The 8,255-nt window shown below is 38.4% G+C and overlaps 1 long non-coding RNA gene across 1 annotated transcript; it reads right to left on the reverse strand.

Annotated features, from left to right (window-relative positions):
- Window positions 1-394: 394 nt before the first annotated feature.
- Window positions 395-7,097, reverse strand: LOC118025459. Its single transcript, XR_004683323.1, has 3 exons — window positions 6,936-7,097; window positions 3,431-3,485; window positions 395-555 (listed from the first exon to the last, which is right to left on the reverse strand). It is a non-coding gene; the product is annotated as an uncharacterized LOC118025459 (long non-coding RNA).
- Window positions 7,098-8,255: the final 1,158 nt, after the last annotated feature.

The raw sequence follows: 8,255 nt of genomic DNA on the forward strand, positions 1-8,255 counted from the left end.
GCAGAATGAATTTCTTCACTTCCTATACAATTATGATACTTAATACAGTCTTATTTTGATTTTGGTTTTGTTTATCCTTATCTCCATCGAATATGAAGTCTGAGGCCAGAGGTTGGATCAGAGTTACTTTTTTTTGCCCAATGGTTCCACCTCTCTTTGCCTATAGTAATTGTTTATTGAATGTTCATTGAAACAAAATAAAACAAATAATAAATAAAGACTCTTCTTCCTTGTACCTGGACTATACTAAATAGATTTTTTTTAAAACTTAACCACAATGATAATCAAATGCATTTTGACATATAGTTATTTGCATCATAGGTACATTTACACAAATTCAACTATACTAGATCGATTTAAAAAATCAAAAGCAAAAAAATGAAAAGAGAGAAAATAACGACTTTAATAGTGTGGATAAAATTCTTAGTTTTGCTCCCACTGGGAGCAGTCCCAGGAGAGAGCAGATGAGAGATATGGATTTGTTCTTCTCTTAGTTCCGGTTCCAGTTCCTGTGAGCCCTCGTGGTGTGAGCATCTTGCTGTGGCAAACGGGATTCTAGTGTTGAAAGATAGGCATTTTTTCATACAACATGGCCTCTGAGAAGCCAACTACTTTATTTGGTATAACCCGCTGACTTTTCGACCCAATTCCCACACAAGGTACTACTCCACAGTAATCTGTAAGCACCATGGTACTAAGTCCAGGTCATATTTCTAATAGAGTAACTACATATATGGTCTTTCTAACTTAAAAATGTAATGGAGAAAGTAGATGATTTCAAGTCGAGCCACAAAGATAGTTAACACTTGTAGAAGATGAATATCTAAGAAAGATTTAATCATTGTACTTATTCTTGTGGCAAAGAAGGTAGATAGATGTCCTAATAAATGTCTCTAAATGAAAAATGATTTCTCACGTGGAAAATGGTGACCAGCTGTTCTTCTCCACAGAGTACACAATAGCAGGGAGTGTTTAAAATGTATCATGAAGGATTTATCTCAGATACAGAAAGATTTTCTGTTTGCCAGACACTGAGATGACTTCTTGAGAGAAGTTAACAGAATCTCCTAATGTGGAAACTTTTCTTTTTAACCTCATTCTGTCTGGAATAGTTTATGTCCACATTTTTCAAAGTACATTCCAACATTTCATGGACTGTTAAGGAAAGTTACTCAAAGTAAAGATTCTGTTATCAAATGCATTTCAGAAACACTAAGTTTAACAAAATTAAGCAAAATTCTCTACTGAAGGGCTTCATGGCCTTTGCTCTACGCTTTGTGAATTTCTGGTGGAGGTAGGGACATGTATAGTAAAAAGCATCTCTAAACTTTATTTAATCATATATAACCCCTTTTTCAGAGGTTTTTAAAGGACTGGTATTCTGTGTTACTTTCTTAGAGATATGTTCACCCACATATTTGAAAGGTGTAGATAAATTAGGTGGACTTTCAAGTAATGTTGAAAAAAATTCTCACTTGCCACATTCCTACTTTTGAAAACAATGACAAAGTACTTCGAGGAGATGTCCCTTTTTAAAAACCACCTAAATATGGATTCCTTTGGAATAATTTCTTTCACAGTTTTACATGTTGTCCAGTGAGCCACAGTGGAGTGAAAACAATGGGTGTTCAGAACCAGACACAGATTCATGGAACCTTCCTCCTTACTCTGACTTCTGAACATATTATTTGTGATCCTAACAGTAGAGGCAGAGGCTATAAATGTGCATGTTGGTTTTTGCTATAGTGAGGATTGCAGCTCTGAAGGCTTCTAATGAATGAGCAGTGAGTACATTCAGGAGATGGTATAATTTGGGGAGGAGAATTTCACCTAGAATAGCTAGCTTACTCACTACTACATTGCATGACAGCTTACCCATGGAAAGCAAAACTATCACCCTATGTAACTCTTCACATACTTATAGTTACTGTAGTAAGTTCTCAAGGTCTTGAATGAAGCTTTTGGGAGCTACATAAACATTACTGGAAAAGTGTACTGGAGAGAAGTTATCTCTGTGTCTACTTAACTGATAATTTCAAATGAGGGAAAAAATAAATAGAAGGTACATGAGGGAAGAGACCCACAGAACAAGGTGACATATTGTCTAGGTGGTAATTTACTTTGAATGTGTGTGAGATTAAGTGACCTGTAATGTACACTTTACAAGTGGTTAGTTAGCACTTGAAGTACCCAAATCAGGAATCTGTGTTCCTTAGAGATCTTTTGTTAGCCTGGGTTCTCCCAAAAAACAAACAGTGTGTGTGTGTGTGTGTGTGTGTGTGTGTGTGTGTGAAAGAGATTTATTTTATTTTGACTCGTGGTGCTCATGGCGGCTGGCAAGTTTCAAATTTGTAGGGCAGACCAAAAACTCAAACAGCAGGGTTTCTATGTTGGAGTCTTGAGGAAGAATTATTTCTTCCTTGGGGAAGCTCAGTCTTTGCTTTTAAGAGCTTGAGCTGATTGGATGAGACCCACCTACATCATGGAGGGTAACGTCCTTTACTTAAAGCCTGCTGATTATAAATGTTAATCACATATAAAAAAATAACTTCACAGCAACATCTAGACTGGTGTTTAACCTAACAATTGGACACTATAGCCTAGCCAAGTTGATACAGAAAACTATTACAGAGTCTATGCAAACACTTCCAATATTGTGTCAAAATTCATATCAGGGCTTTGTTTTTCAGCATGAGAATTGTTAGAAAATAATCTTATATCATTGAAATAATTACTGGTCAAACTAAGGGGTTGGCCAGAAGGAGTGTATGGGCACTATTGGTCTTAAATGAAAAAGGTCCAACGCTGGCAGGCCCAGCAGCCTTATAGAGCTAGAACTGAGCTCTGTTTGGGTGTGTTTCCCTGCAGAAAAGACTAGAAGGTAAGATGATGCTTCCTTGCAGTACTGGACATCCTCCTCAGAGTAAATCTCTCATGCAAGATTCTCCTAAAAGACCTGAAGACAGAGGGGAACTCTGAGCTTCCAAGAACAAGTGGTGAAGGACTCTATCTAGTTGCCCATAAATGTTTGCATTCCAGCAGAATCTTGTCTAAGACTTGCTTTCATTGTTACATCCCATCTGGCTTTTATTGCCAGAGGCTTTTACAAAGGCTTTGGCTGTTTTTAGATAATCAAACCAGCTTAACTTAGTTCACAACAGGAGGAATTTGGAATTCAGTATCAAAAAGCAATCCACTGGGAGAAACGCTGTGATTTCCTCTCCATTCCAGTTGATCACCATCCTTTCTTGATTTGAGTGACTTTGGTCAGTGAACTCTAGTCTTCTGTCTCCCATAGATTTAGGTCTTCGTTATGATAATGTCTTCATGTAGGAGTAATTGAAGCCAAGAGTTGTTGGACAAACCATTTCATTCATTCCTGACACTTAAAATTCTTAAAGGAATTAATGTGGGGGGGCTTCACTCTTACCTTTAATGTAATTTCGAGCTTCATATGAATCATATCAAACTTCTTGTCTGAGAGTCTGAATTCAGAAAAACACAGATATTTGAACAATTTAAAAACATAGGACCTTTATATTTTATTAGCCTGTTAACATTTCCCCACTTAAGTTATAGAAGGTAGGTGTTTGCACACTTAAAAGTGGAGAAAGGGGACTATTCCATTAAGTGAGTTTTCTCTAAAAAAAGCTTTTGAACACTTCTTAAGAAGCTAAATAATCCATCATGCTTTATCACCGTGAACTTGGAAGTAGGAAAGTGGATCTTGTCCAAAGAGATACACTACATTTTGATTTAGAAGATACTTTGCTTTTGGATGAATACATTGATTGATAACAGGAATCAGCTACACTATTAATAGTAGCTCCCCCAAAAGCTCTGTTATACAAATAAATCTCTCACATCTTTCTTAGCTGCTAAAATAGATGCTTGCTAGATTTATCTTTCCTTTCATATAATGTGGCCTTGAAATAAGCCAAGAATTTCTCTGCAAATTTGATAAAGCACAGTGAATTCTTACCTGTTTTTAGGAAATGCTGCTCTAAACTATTTGGATCTTCACTCAGTGAGAGAAACTGGAATTTTTGGCCCTTTCTTTTTGTTGATTTGAGATTATGGAATGAAGGCACCACTTTCTGTGTGTCAGAATGCAGTGACAGATGAATGAGAAGTATTCCTTTGAGTGAGTATGACTCAGAAGATTTTGGTGGACAAATGTTTTCCTAAAGCAGTACTAGGCAATGTTAGAAGGCTACTTATCCACAGGAACAAAACTGTTAATGCCAGCTTCTAATTTCCACAGATCTGTGTCCTCATTTTATCTACCTCTGTTTTCTCCACTTCATCAAAGCTAACTTCACTGTAAACTCCACCTAGGATTCCATAACCCAGAACTAGGAACCTTGGATGCCATAATTCAGACCTTACCTGAGCCACACACATCTCCGAGCAGGACCAAGTTGTGGTGAATGAGGTGCCAGGCTGCGACCTCTGAGGAGCCCCTCAGTGCTTATCTACCCTCTCCTTCCCTCTCAGCTCTGGATTGGCTCTGAGCACGGGACTGGCTTTAACTTAGGTTTTCTCTCTTTAGTTCTCATGAGTTCGCCTGTCCAGTGCCCTGTCTGGTGCTCACCCCATGTCATAGTCTTCCCTGAAGCCTGGTGAGTGTGATGGGGTTCCTGGTACTTTACCCAATCTTCTACTTGACCCTTAGTCAAGCTGACTTTGGTCCTGTCATATGAACACATCTCTCTTAGAGCAATGTCGCTGCTTAGATTTTCCAACTCTGCCCATTTAAGTGAATACCTAGCATTTAATGCTGTGAAAGTGGGACTGAAAACCCAGCCATATTCTCCCGGGTGAGTGTTTGTAGCTAAGTGGATATCCCTCTGCACAAATGCCTGATGTCAGCTTACCCTGCCCTCCCACAACAGTTTCCTGTTGCCTTAGTAACCACACTGCCTGTGATGGTTGATTTTATGTGTCAACTTGGAATGTGTTCTGAGATGAAATTCACATTTAATTAAGTGAACTCTGGCTAAAGCAGATTGTCCTCTGCAATGCAGGTGGGCCTCATCTAATCACTTGATAGCTTAAATAGAACAAAAAGACTGGCCTCCCCAAGCAAGAGGGAAATCTTCAGCAGACTGTCTTGGGACCCCATCTGCACACTGACTTTTCTGGATCTCTACCTGCTGGCCCTCAGACTGGAGCTATGGCATCAGGTCTCCTGGGTCTCAGGCCTGCCAGCCCACACTGCAGATTTGGATTGGCCAGCCCTCATAACTGCATGAGCCAATTCCTTGTAATAAATCTCTTTCTGGATATATGCACATCCTATTGGTTCTGTTTCTTTGGAGAATCCTGACTAATATAATGTCTTGTGTTGTAGTCCCTCAAATTGTAACACTATTATAAATGTATACATTTTTATATACCTCTGTACATGTATTTACTGAGGGGAAAAATGAGGCTTTCTGTTGACTTTGGCTCAGAACTCTAATAGGCAGTTTTATTATCTGCAATCACAGGAGAATGTCAGCCCAAAAACCTTCTAACGAAAAGCCTCAAGCCTTTGTAGTTGCTGTTTTTCTGCCTGGAATGAAATGCTCTTCCTCCTGAGAGTTGCAGGGATTATTCCCATATTTTGATTTAGGTCTGTACTCAAACGCCCCTTCTCCTAAATCTTTTGATTTAGAAGATACTTTGTTGTTGGACAAACCATTTCATTCATTCCTGACAGTCTAAAATAACCCCCTTTATCACCCTGCATAGCCTTACCTTAATTGATATTTCTTCATAGCACTTAACAACCGCTTGGTATTTTATTATGCATATATTTATTTCTTTATTGTCTAGCTCCTCACTAGCATGTGAAATCCATGGACTTTGCTTTATTTGCTGCTGTATCCCTGGTGTCAGGACTGAGACTTGCTCAGACTAGAATTTTGAATAATATTTGTTGAGTGAATGAATAAATGAATGAATGTTCTATATAATAATAGAATAATTAACACAAAGCTTGTGAATTTATGTACCGCTCTACTTGAGCAAAATCAGAATCCTATAGCAAGTGTTACATTACTTCAGTGAAAAATGTAATTTGCTGTTGCCAATATGTTACAGGGTTGAGAGGTCATGATAAAATTACATTATTGGTAAGTTAACAGAAAATGTTATGGGGTAAAGAATTGTGTATGAAAAAGAAAAAACCGTGTGGTTGTGATGACAAGTAATAGAATATGTGTGGACTTAGTGTTTAAGACCTTTGTCCCATCTGGCTGATTTCCAGCTGTGCTGTTGGTTCATGGGCGCTCTGCGGTCCTTGGAATGTGAATGTTCTCCGGCCTTCTCTAGCTTTTCTTACTGAGAAGGGCAGTTTCAACAGAGCATTTAAATGCTTACATTAAACAGAGAGAAAAGAGTATTTGTGTATAAATTTTTATTCCCAAGGTAAAATATTGTGGCTAGTGCACATCACGTGTCTATTTTCCAGATATTAAGTGCTAGCCTAAGCAGGTGGTCCATATAAAATAATGGGACAAGACTAATTTATAAAGAGCTCCTATTCTGGAGTTGCATCTCTCTGGGTTAAAGAACAGCCATATCTCCATTCAGTTGGCAAGTTGAAGCAGTGATGCCCCATGCGAGAGACCCACAGAGCTGAGATATTCCTAAAACACCATGGCAGTCTTACCTGGCAACCTCAGCCCACTGTATCTCATCCACCAGCAGAGTGCATTTCGGCTACATAACAATTTAATCAGTGGACAGGCTGGACTTGCTTCCCGTATCTGAGGATGGCTTTGGGGTTCAAAGCCAAATGGGCTGTGGGAAGAGGACAGGCTTTGGAGTCAGCCAAATGTCAGACTGAAACCCCCAGCCTTTCCTCTCACCGGATGAACTTGGCTAAGTTATTAAATCTCTTTGAACAGTAATTTCTTCATTTGTAACTTAGGAAAAATTGTACTTACCTGGTAAGGTTACCAGGAGGGTTCATCTGGCTCATAGTAAACACTCAAGAGATGATCATTTTTCTCCTCCTCTCCACCATTTGCAGCTTATTCGGTGTTTTCTTTTTATTTGTTTAGCTTTTTTTTTCCTTTGACATGTCTACCTCTCATAGGACACACAGAATTTATAACTTGGGAGGGATCTTACCAGTCATCTAAGCCAATCCCTTCCTCCATCTCCTTTTTCCACTTTCTCTTAAAACACACACACACACACACACTTCCTTTCCCATTTCTGGTCATAACCATACATGATGAAGAAAGTTTATGTTATGGGATACTCCCCAGATCTCCGTAAAAGGCTATAATGGTTTCTTTCCAATTGGAAAAGATTTATTCATGATTTTCACGCTCTTAAACCCTCCTCCTTTCTAGCAATTGCCTAACACAAACCATGAATGAAATGTCAGTGCTAGATCCTGTCCCTTCCCATTGTTTCCCTTGTTTCCCTTTGAACAATTGAAAACATATAAGCAGCGTGTAGTTCACATTTCTAAATAGAGCTATGAATTTATTTATTCATGTTTATACTAAAACAAACAAACAAACGCACTTGGAGCTGCAGTATCTCACTCCACTTAACCTAGAAACATAATTTTTTGTTCTTGTGAGATAAGGAGCTCTGTTTTTAATTGAGGTATAATTTACACACAACAAAATACACTGATCATAATTTTTATGAGGAGATAAGGAATTTTAAGCTCATGACCTAGTTTGTGAGGAGTTTAAGACTACTGATTAAAAGCAAAACAAAACTGAAAAAATGATGCAAAAGATCTAGTTCAGAACTCAAAAACCAGAAGTATAGAATATCAGTATAGGAACACAGAATTTTCCTCAGCCTTCAGCTACTGATTATTATTGCATGTGGCAGTGCCTCTTGCAGAAGACATTGGTCTTTGACAAGGCCAAATTGTAAAATTTTTAAATTGTAAAATCTGTAAAATTGTAAGGCTAATTGTAATCCTAATTAGCTTCACCATTGGTAGTATTAACTTGGATTAAAAGTTCTGTGATATTTTAAATAAACCTGGCCCTCTGATTTACTCCATTAAAAACACCTGTTTCATTTTCTATGGTAAACAACAAAGGCATTACACTGCAGAAATTTTTTTTTTAAGATTTTATTTATTTATTTGACAGAGAGAGACACAGTGAGAGAGGCAACACAAGCAGGGGGAGTGGGAGAGGGAGAAGTAGGCCTCCCGCTTAGCAAGGAGCCCAATGTGGGGCTCGATCCCAGGACCCTGGAATCATGACCTGAGCCGAAGGCAGACACTT

The sequence above is a fragment of the Mirounga leonina genome, unplaced genomic scaffold, assembly GCF_011800145.1.
Source record: "Mirounga leonina isolate KUSES-001 unplaced genomic scaffold, KU_Mleo_1.0 Mir_201, whole genome shotgun sequence".
Taxonomy (NCBI): domain Eukaryota; kingdom Metazoa; phylum Chordata; class Mammalia; order Carnivora; family Phocidae; genus Mirounga; species Mirounga leonina.